Here is a 12,398-nt window from a genome sequence, read left to right on the forward strand (position 1 = left end):
GGTTCCCAGCAAAGGTAACCCAAGGAGTTCATATGGTTTCTGCTTGCTGTGCTTATTTATAGAACTTTCATCGGAATAGACCAATCAAACCGGCTCATTATTAACAAATTCATAATTGTTTTATCAGTTAAGGGGCTGTTGCTTTATTGGGTTTCCATCGTCGCCTATTGAGTTGGCAGAGCTAGAGAAAATGATATCCTCCTATGTTGATGATTGATTGCGGTGTATTAGCATTGAAGAGACATGGGAAAGCAAAATCAAATTAATGCAAATTGTATTTGGTGGTCTTTTGGTACCCTACACTAGGTTTGGTAAAAGTGACAGTCCTTTACAGACTCACTTAGACAATTTTAAGTCCATTGTGATACCACAGTAGCGACAGACCAAGGCTCCTGGTGGGAATCGAACCCTCGACCCCTGTACTGGTAATCCAAGTACGCTACCAACTCGGCTACCGTGGTGCCAAATTCATGATTTTGATGGTTATTACACAAATCTTCGTCCCAAGTTTCAACCAAATCAGGGAAAATTGAGGATTCTAGGGGTTCAAGAAGTTAAACCCGGGGATTGGTTCACCTAGGTCTATATCAGTTTATAGACCGATTTCAAACATACCGAAAGTCGAAATTTCAGCCAAATCACATAAAAATTAGGTTTTTTTGGAACTTGGATGTTGAAAGTCATAACGGAATTCTGTCAAAACAGAAGTCTTTGTGCCAAATTTTAGCCAAAGTGGATGAAAATTAAGTTTTATACGAGATCAAGAAGCTAAATATTCATTCTACATCAATTTATAAACGGATTCGAGGCATACTTGACATACATGTTGGAAGTCATTGCTGAAGTCCTCGACTGAATTTCAGCCAAATCTGATGAAATTAGATGTTTCTTGCGGCTCAAGAATTCAAAACCAAGGATTGGTTATGTGGAGGCTAAATCTAAATCTGAACCGATATGGCCCATTTGCAACTCCAAACGAAATTCATCAATAGGATTAATCTGTGCAAAATTTCGAGCGGTTAGCTCGCAGATCAATATTTCGAGGTGTAAAAAACAAAATGATGAGGTTAGTATACAACCCATCCTTTGGTAATGGGTATAAAATTAATCAGCGGTGGCCCCCCCTGCTGGCGACACTTATGAGATATTTACCTAAGGCAACCAGTCGTGTAAACTTTTTTAATAATTGGTGACCATCTGCAGCAAGACATTCAAAATCGCCAATAAAAAGAAGGTCCATTATCATTGAGTTTACAATTTTAAAGGACAGCAGTCATTGATATGAGAGAAGTATCTCTGTTGATCCTTACATGAATACTCAAGGACAAATTTGCAAGTTGTAGTCTTAATTTTCGAATCCGTTTATTATTGCGCGATATGACTACGAAGGGTCAACACCCCCAGAAAATTGGTCTCGAAAGTGGGTATCAAATCTTGCTCTACCCCCCAATACCTTTCATTTAAGCTCCACATTGACATGGTCGGTATATTGAGAGGTGTTTTGGGGATTGGGGTGGTCCCCCAAACACTAAAAATTGGATATCAAATTCGTTTTCAAATCTCATTTAAACTCCTTATTGCAAAAGTCAGCAAATATGTCCGGTTTGGGGTATTGGCCCTAAAAACTATGAATATTTAGCTCCACTCTCTTTAGGACCCAAATTGTCTTGGTGAGCAAATACTTCCTATTTGGGGGTTGTTATGGTGGTGGGCAGAGATGGTCCGTAAGACGATTTTTTAGGTTTCCGACTGTCAAAAAGTTGTAAAAGTCGAAAACGTCGTATACTTGTATAAAACGTAGAAAAAGTCGCAAACGTCATAAACCTTAATAACTCAGTGTAAAAGTTTGATTTTTAACAAATATTATTGTCTCTTATTTGTTGTATATAGAAGAGTTTATATGTAAAAAAATTTCGCAATAAAAGAAATATTAAGTTTTATTTTTAATTTTTGCATTTACATTTTTCACACAATAAATTGGAAATATACGCAAATTTCAAGTCAATTTACAAAATAACGTTTAAGGATTTTTTTGTGAAGCAAAAAATCAATAAATTATTAGTTTTCATCAATTATATTTAGAAATTGCAATTATTTTGTATCCTTTTGCAAAATTATTTGCTTCTCCCGTTTTAATTTGCTTTTTGAAAGCTGTTGTAAACGACATATGTTAAAAATGCATGACATCTGAGGAAGTGTCAAGTGAAATGGTACATGGAGTGTTAATACTTATGCCAAAATTTTTAGTTAATCAGATCAAAAATTCGACATATTTTCGTTCGAATTTGGCTAGGTTTACGACGTTTTCGACGTATGTAATATACGTCGGAAATGTATGTCATATACGTCACTGTTTCTGACAGGCCATCTCTGGTGGTGGGACGTTCCCTAGACAATTGGTCCCTAATGTTGATATCAGATACGTGGTCTACTCCCAAATACCTTTAATTTGAGCCCCATATTTCCATAGTCGGCAAACATGACCGGCTTGAGGGGTGTTTTGGGGGATGGGCGGCCACTCAGTGAGTTGGCCTTGAAATATTTATCGGATTCGGGTTCCACTCTATAAACCCTCTTATTTGAGCCTCATATTGCAAAAGTCAGCAAATACTTGCTATTTGGGTGGTGTTGTGGGGGTGGTGTGGCCCCATAGATACTTTTCCAAATATTGATATCAGATTCGTGCTTTACTCCCAAAGACCTTTCATTTGAGCCCCATATGGCTATGGTCGTAAATTTGTCCCCTTTGGGGGATGTTTTTAGGAAGAGGCGGCCCCCCAAACACTTGGTCTCGTATTTGGACATCAGATTCTAATTCTACACTAAAATGCCTTTTATTTAAGCCCCATATTGCCATGGTCAGTAAATAAGTCCTGTTTGGGGGGTGTTTTGGGGAAGGGGTGCACCCCCAGAAACGTGGCCCCACATTTGAATATCTGATTCGTATTATACTCGCAAATACCTTTCATTTGAGTCCCATATTGCCATGGCCGCTAAATATGCCCGAATTAGGGGTGTTTTGGGGGTTGGGGTGGTTCCTCGAGCACTTGGTTCGACAAATGGATATCAGATACGTTTTCTTATCCTAAATACCTTGCATTTGAGTCCCATATTGTCGTGATTGGTCTTAATATATGCTTGGTAGGTTTTAGGGTGGGGCGGACCCCCTAGGTACCCCATCCGATATTTGGATACCAATTTTTTATACCCTCCACCATAAGATGGGGGGTATACTAATTTCGTCATTCTGTTTGTAACTACTCGAAATATTCGTCTGAGACCCCATAAAGTATATATATTCTTGATCGTCGTGACATTTTATGTCGATCTAGCCATGTCCGTCCGTCCGTCCGTCTGTCCGTCCGTCCGTCTGTCCGTCCGTCCGTCTGTCTGTCTGTCGAAAGCACGCTAACTTCCGAAGGAGTAAAGCTAGCCGCTTGAAATTTTGCACAAATACTTCTTATTAGTGTAGGTCGGTTGGTATTGTAAATGGGCCATATCGGTTCATGTTTTGATATAGCTGCCATATAAACCGATCTTGGGTCTTGATTTCTTGAGCCTCTAGAGTGCGCAATTCTTATCCGATTGGAATGAAATTTTGCACGACGTGTTTTGTTATTATATCCAACAACGGCGCCAAGTATAGTTCAAATCGGTCCATAACCTGATATAGCTGCCATATAAACCGATCTGGGGTCTTGACTTCTTGAGCCTCTGGAGTGCGCAATTCTTATCCGATTGGAATGAAATTTTGCACGACGTGTTTTGTTACGATATCCAACAACTGTGCCAAGTATGGTTTAAATCGGTCCATAACCTTATATAGCTGTCATATAAACCGATCTTGGGTCTTGACTTCTTGAGCCTCTAGAGGCGGTAGTATTTTGTTATGATATCCAACAACTGTGCCAAAAATGGTTCAAATCGGTTCATAACCTGATATAGCTGTCATATAAACAGATCTGGGGACTTGATTTCTTGAGCTTCCAGAGGGCGCAGTTTCTCTCCGATTTGGCTGAAATTTCGCAAGACGTTTTTTATTGTTACTTTCAACAACTATGTCAAATAAAGTACAAGTCGGTTCATAACCTGATATAGCTGCCATATAACCCGATCTTGGGTCTTGACTTCTTGAGCCTCTAGAGGGCGCAATTCTTATCCGATTGAAAAGAAATTTTGCGCGACGTGTTTTGTTATTATATCCAACAACTGTGCCAAATATGGTTAAAATCGGTGCATTACCTGATATAGCTGTCATATAAACCGATCTTGGGTCTTGACTTTTAAGCCTCTAGAGGGCGCAATTCTTATTCGATTGGAATCAAATTTTGCACGACGTGTTTTGTTATAATATCCAACAAACTGCGCCAAGTATGGTTCAAATCGGTTCATAACCTGATATAGCTGTCATATAAACAGATCTGGGGATTTGACTGCTTGAGCTTCTTGAGGGCGCAACTCCTATCCGATTTGGCTGAAATTTCGCATGACGTATTTTATAATGACTTTCAACAGCTGTGTCAAATAAGGTTAAAATCGGTTCATAACCTGATATACCTGCCATATAAACCGATCTGGGATTTTGACTTCTTGAGCCTCTAGAGGTCGCAATTATTATCCGATTTGGCTGAAATTTTGTACGACGGATTCTCTCATGACCATTAACATACGTGTTTATTATGGTCTGAATCGGTCTATAGGCCGATACAGCTCCCATATAAATCGATCTCTCTATTTTACTTCTTGAGCCCCCAAAGGGCGCAAATCTTATTCGAATTGGATGACATTTTACACAGGTCTCCAACATATAATTTAATTGTGGTCCAAACCGGACCATATCTTGATATCGCTCTAATAGCAGAGCAAATCTTTTCTTATATCCTTTTTTTTTTGCCTAAGAAGAGATGCCGGGAAAAGAACTCGACAAATGCGATCCATGGTGGAGGGTATATAAGATTCGGCCCGGCCGAACTTATCACGCTTTTACTTGTTTTATATAAGATAGCATCCCTAAAGACCAATCTTCCGATTTAAGGTCTAATGCCCTTAAAAGACGAATTCATTACCCGATTTCACTGAAATTCAGTAAAAAGGGTTGCATTTGATTTTTCGACATCCGTACCTTGTGTTGTCAAGATCGGATTATATTTGTATACTGCTATCATATAGACCGATCTCACGAATATAGGCCAAGGCCCCATTGAACGCAAATAGTTTCCCTTATTTCGCAGAAATTTAGCACAGTGAGTTTTGATTGGGCCCTTGACATCCTTGCTGATTATGGTTCAAATCGAACCATATTTGGATATAGCCCCCACATAGGCCCACCTACCAATTTAAGGTAATGGCTATATAAAGCATACAAATGTATTGCCCGATTTCGCTAAAACAACCACAATGAGTTTTATTAGGCCCTTCTACATTCCTGCTTATATATTGGGTTGCCCAAAAAGTAATTGCGGATTTTTCATATAGTCGGCGTTTAAAAAATTTTTTCACAGCTTGTGACTCTGTAATTGCTTTCTTTCTTCTGTCAGTTATCAGCTGTTACTTTTAGCTTGCTTTAGAAAAAAGTGTAAAAAAAGTATATTTGATTAAAGTTCATTCTAAGTTTTATTAAAAATGCATTCACTTTCTTTTAAAAAATCCGCAATTACTTTTTGGGCAACCCAATAGTACAGATTGGACCATTTTTGGATATAGTAGCCATATAAACTTATTTCCCAATTCAAGGCCATGGGCGTATTAAACCTTATTTTTAAACGGATATCGAAAAGTTTTTGAATAGTGGCAAGTTTTTGCCCCCTGGCACTTCTGGGGCTCACAAATTTTAATGAAATTCGAATAAGTGGTGGTGAGTATCCAAAGTTCGGCCCGTCCAAATTGAATGGCTTTTTAGTTGTTTTGTCTAAATTGGCGAAAAAGATTAACACATTTTGTATTCTTAAAAAATAGCACATGTTAAGCTTCTAATGGCTCACAAGTGATTGCGGAATCTGTCAATCTCTGTTTTTGGTTTTCGCACCAGAATTATGATAGCTTATCACGAGTCAGATCCATAAGCGTCCACGACACTGACTAAGTGGGTGGCTATGAAAACTTTCAAATTTTCATGTCTTATTATTTTTCAAACAATAAAATCACAAACATTTCTCTTGAAATTTGGTAACGCATTTAAGACATATCCTTATATAGGGTGATTTTTTTGAGGTTAGGATTTTCATGCATTAGTATTTGACAGATCACGTGGGATTTCAGACATGGTGTCAAAGAGAAAGATGCTCAGTATGCTTTGACATTTCATCATGAATAGACTTACTAACGAGCAACGCTTGCAAATCATTGAATTTTATTACCAAAATCAGTGTTCGGTTCGAAATGTGTTCATTCACCGTAACGTTGCGTCCAACAGCATCTTTGAAAAAATACGGTCCAATGATTCCACCAGCGTACAAACCACACCAAACAGTGCATTTTTCGGGATGCATGGACAGTTCTTGAACGGCTTCTGGTTGCTCTTCACTCCAAATGCGGCAATTTTGCTTATTTACGTAGCCATTCAACCAGAAATGAGCCTCATCGCTGAACAAAATTTGTCAAAATTTGAACACATTTCGAACCGAACACTGATTTTGGTAATAAAATTCAATGATTTGCAAGCGTTGCTCGTTAGTAAGTCTATTCATGATGAAATGTCAAAGCATACTGAGCATCTTTCTCTTTGACACCATGTCTGAAATCCCACGTGATCTGTCAAATACTAATGCATGAAAATCCTAACCTCAAAAAAATCACCCTTTAGCTTAAACCCTATATGATAAGGCATTCCGTTTAAGGCTGGTAGGGATTTATAGAACTCATTACGACATCTATGTAAATATTAAGTGAATATAGAATCAACAAAAAAATGTCATTGTTTTTTATTATGTTTTTTTTTTATAAAGTCTTGAGTTTTCATCCGCTTTCACCCTCTCTATCCCCTTCTTTGTCACCTCTTTGTCACTTGCTGGTTTGGTCTGGCGCTGAAATTGGCATGCGACCAAAATTTCTTTAAGTGTTTTAAGAACTGCTGTACTCGGATGAGGATTGCAAACAATTGCTGTGAATTGTATGGAGAATTAGACAAAAAAAAAAGCCTTCGAAACATCCACTGAAATGAATAGAACAACTTTACAACAATGTATAACATGCCAGCAAAATTTCTATGATATGCAATTGGCCAAATTCTGCTTTCCATTTAAATTGATTTAACCAGAATGAACCAAATCTTTTTAGTCATTTTTTTTTTCTTTCTATACTTTTTATTATTATTATTTGCTTGAATATTGTCTTTAAGTGGTCCATTTAGTATAAAAAAAGAAGAACAATAGGATTTTTCGCTTTATATGGGCGGCTAATGGGTGATTATCTCAAAAATTTTGTTTCAAGTCACTGACTTTGCTTTGGCTTTAGTCATCAACTTCAACCGTTGCTTGTCCATGTGAATTGAAAGTAAACATCTTTTTATGGCAGTCACGTGCCAGTAACGTGTGAAAGTTGGCCAATACTTTGCAATATGGTAAGGCCTTCTGTAAAGCGTTGTTGAGTGTTCCCATATGCCATGTTTGTATCACAAGAAACACACTCTGTTGTAGCAATACAACAGAAATGGGTAAAGAGACCTGTAGGAGAAATTGAGCATTTAAACCTTCAAGGTGATGTACATTGCCAAGGCTATGGCATAGATTTATTGTTGTTGTTAATAAGAGAAGCAAAAAACATGGAGGAGTTAAATTACACCGCCCTCAAAAGGCTTTTCAAGCTTATGATTATTTCTAAATATGGTCGAAACCATATTTAAGAAAAATGTCGATATCACTTCCAAATGTGAAAAAAGTTGGGTTAGCTTAGGTTGAAACAAGGGTGCAGATATTAATCCGCCCCATGCCACTATGGACATACATCCAAGCCAGTAATCGGTTTGTTGTGCGCTCTTAAATCTATAAAGTAACCTCTAACCAGTAAGGAAGGGCAAAAGTCGGGCGGTGCCGACTGTATTACACCCCACACCTACCCTATAGGTGCAATGTGGGAGCTATAACCAATTCTGAACCTATTTTGATGGACCTCGGCTACCAAATATGTTCAAACTGTAATAACTACGGTTGACAAATGACAACATTATTCCAAATCACTCAAAATCTGGCCAACATATATATAGGAGCTATATCTAATTCTGAACCGATTTCGAACTAACTTCTCAGATAATGTCGTAGTCCTCGAGCAAGGTGTTGTACAAAGTTTTGGGAAGATTGGTTTATAAATGCGCTTGCAATGGTTCTGAGAGTGAAAATCGAGTGATATATATATGAGAGCTATATCTAAATCTGAACCGATTTCTAAGAATTTCCCCAGTAATGTCGAGAGTCTTAAAAAAATTCTCCCTGCCAAATTTCGAGAGAATCGGTTAATAAATTAAATGCGCTTGCAATGGTTCTGGGAGTGAAAATCGGGCGATATATATATGAGAGCTATATCTAAATCTGAACCGATTTCTATAGTCATAAGATAATCCTTCCTGCCAAATTTCAAGGAAATCGGTTAACAAATGACATTTTTATTGCAAAATTACTGCAAATCGGACGAACATATATATGGGAGCTATATCTAAATCTAAACCGATTTCAAGCAATCTTCTCACATACTGTGGCAGTCGTCAAGGAGGGTGTTGTACAAAATTTTGGGAAGATTGGTCAATAAATGCGCTTGCAATGGCTCTAGGAGTGAAAATCGGGCGATATATATATATGAGAGCTATATGTAAATCTGAACCGATTTCTATGAAATTCACCAATAATGTTGTCGAGAGTCATAAGAAAATCCTTCGTGCCAAATTTCGAGAAAATCGGTTAACAAATGACCATTTAATTGCTGTATTACAGCAAATCGGATGAACATATATATGGGAGCTATATCCAAATCTGAACCGATTTTTTCCAATTTCAATAGGCTTCGTCTCTAGGTCGAAAAACATGCCTGTACCAAATTTGAAGACGATCAGATGAAAATTTCGACCTGTCAAAAATCAAAATCATGGACATGGATCAAATTATCATGGATAGACGGACAGACAGACAGGCGGACAGACAGACGCACATGGTTAAATCGAATCGGAAAGTGATTCTGATTCGATTGGTATACTTATCAATGGGTCTATCTCCCTTCCTTTTGGATGTTACAAACTAATTCACTAACTTTTAATACCCTGTACCACAGTAGTGGTGTATCTGATATTGATATTGTCTGATATTGTGTCTCCACCTAAGTACCGGTATCTGTTGGACGCGAAAGCCGTGCAATGACAAAGGAAATGCTCCAACGTCTCATCATCCTCCCCGGCATGCCTTACACATGCTATCACTTGCCGCCCCGATTTTACATAAGTGAGCTCGTAGTCCAATGTGTCCCGTTATGATACCAACAGCTATACTGACCTATCAGTAATAGTCTCGTCTTCTCACGATCTGGATCCCCCCATAGGATTTTCGCCGTCCTACTGACCGTTTCGCTGTTCCACAATGCGCATTCATTGCCCACTCTCTTAACTCGGACTGCGTCGACCCGAAAGGCTTCGGGCTAACCAAGTTTATTGACGGCAGTACTCTGGCCTTCACCGCCAAATAGTCTGCCCTTTCATTTCCGCTTACTCCGTTATGGCACGACACCCAAAAAGTTGGCAACCCTGTTTCAATAAACATCAAAAAAGTGAGCTCTGTGCTGAAGCTAAACAAAATAATTAAAAACAACGGTTGTAAGCAGTAGACATACAAACAAACATTTGTACCAACGAAAACAAACCAAAGTCTAAGTGAGAAGCATCGAAAATGCCCAGCTCAAGCCGTCGCAGCATAAAAAATAAAAAAGTTTTGTGTGGCCAATGTAGAATGGAGGTGAAAGAGGACAAAGAAGATATCATTGAATGTGACAAGTGTGAGAGAATGTTTCATGTTGTTTGTGCAAAATTGGATAAACGTCAATTTGATCATTTACTCAAAAACAAAGATGAAGAGTACATTTGCCGTATATGTGATGACAGTAATGCATCAGCTGGCACAGTTAAAGAAGAACTGCAGCACATAAAAGCAAAGCTCGACAAACTAGACCAGTTGCAGGAATCAATGAATTTTATGTCAACGAAATTTGATGAAGTTCTAAAAGGAATATCTGAAAATAAAAAAAAGATTGAACGCATTGAAAAAGAAAATCAAAATCTAAAAATGGAGGTAAAAAATTTAAAAGACTCAATGAAGTTTTTAAACGATCAACGTGTAAAGAATGATTGTATAATTAGCGGAATTAATTACGACAGTGAAAAGAATGCTGCTCAAGCTGTAATTGAATTTTCAAAAACTGTTGGCGCTGATATACCAAAAGAATCAATTGATGATGCTTATTATTTGAGAAATAAAACCCAAACCAATCCGAAAACTAGTTTGGTGGTCAAATTTATATCAAAGTCTGCGAAGGATACATTTATGGCCGTTAAACCACAATTGAAAAAGAAGGAGGAAACAAAATCTATTTATGTAAATGATTTCTTGAGTAAAGAATCTATGCATCTTTTAAATTACGCCAGATCACTAAAATCAATTGGATTTGAAAGAGTTTATTCACATTCTGGAAGAATTTTTGCAAAGAAAAATGAAATTACCAAGCCAAGGTTAATTAGATCAGAAGAGGACGTTAACACTATACTCCTAGATGCTACAACGAGCAGGCAATACAGCAGAAGAGTCTCGCAGAAACCAGTTCCTGTTTTGCACGATTCTGATGGATCTGAGGATGAAACCCAATCGCAGTTTATTTCACCTGTAACTATAAATTAAATTAAATTCTGTTTTTCTTTTTCGAGTTACTTATCCCTTAATTAATTAATTATGTCTTTTAACAATAAATATTTTTTGAATTTTGAAACATTTAACAGTCATTTAGCAAATTTCAACAGAAAGTTTTTAAATATCATGTCCATAAACATTCGAAGCATTTCATCGATAAACAAATTTAATGAATTTAAGCTTTTAATTTCACAATTTGAGATTCTGCCGAATATTATTGCTGTACAGGAAACGTGGTTTCAAGATAATTTGAAACAGATTTATAATATTCCAGGTTATATAGCAGTACATTGCTGTAGAAACGATGCACACGGTGGCACATCTATTTTTATTCGAGATAATTTTGAATGCACTGTTGAATATTGTGAAAGCAAACATTTTTTTGATGCAATAATCATCCTTTTAAATGATTTTAAAATAGAGGGAAAGCCTCTGAAAATAACCAGTTTTTATCGTTCTCAAAAATGTAATCTGGAAACGTTTTACAGATGTTTTGAGGACATTTTGCAAGATATTGGCATTTCTCCAAGTGTCATTATGGGAGATTCGAATATAGATTTTTTAAATTCTTCATTGTCATCAGATCTTTCAAATTTACTTCATGATTTTGACTATAAAAGTTGTCATTCTTTAATTACACGTCCATATAGCGGAAAATCAATAGATAATATTTTCAGCAACTTTCAGAATGCTATTGTAGTTGATTCAGTTGAATGTAAGTTATCTGACCATAACTTGATATCATGTAAAATTATTTCCAGTGCGGAAAGAAATGAAATCTCTAATAGAAAGTATCGCCAGTGTGACTATAGTTTGTTGAGACAATCTGTTCTCAATGAATTCGGGAATATGCGACTCTGCGGTGATGCAACCGCTGACATGACGCGGCTATTGAGGACATTTTCTGAGTGTGTACAAAATTCTTCAATAGAAAAAGAGGGAATAGGATTTTCAGGGAACTTAATAACTCCTTGGGTCAATGAAAACTTATTATCTCTTATAAGGTGGAAGAAGAAATTGTTACTGAAGAGAAGGAAAAAGAGCAAGGATTTGGGTATTGAAAGTAGAATCAAGAGTATAAGCAAGGTCATAAAGAAAGCAATTAAGATTTGTATGAATTCTTTTTATCAAACGAAACTTAGAGAATTTCAGGCAAATCCAAAGAAATGTTGGAAATTTTTAAATGAACATCTAGGTAGAGCAAAGAGTTCAGAAATACGGTTGAAAAATGATAATGGTGATTATGTTACAAATAATGAGATGTGCGAAATGTTTAATGACTTTTTTGTGAATATACCAAAGGTACTAAAAAGTAAAATTCGATATTTTCCTGGAGATAACTTTAATATGTTTGACACGTTAACCCCTGTTCGATACTCATTTCATTTCTGTGCAACGTACGAAGAAGAGGTTTTGGAATTTGTTTCGAAATTGCAAATAAATAAGAGTCCTGGTCATGATGATGTAAATACGAAGATGTTGAAAGTGTGTGAAGATGTTGTTTTACCGAAATTAATTGCTGTT

Source organism: Stomoxys calcitrans, chromosome 4 (genome assembly GCF_963082655.1).
Source record: "Stomoxys calcitrans chromosome 4, idStoCalc2.1, whole genome shotgun sequence".
Classification (NCBI taxonomy): domain Eukaryota; kingdom Metazoa; phylum Arthropoda; class Insecta; order Diptera; family Muscidae; genus Stomoxys; species Stomoxys calcitrans.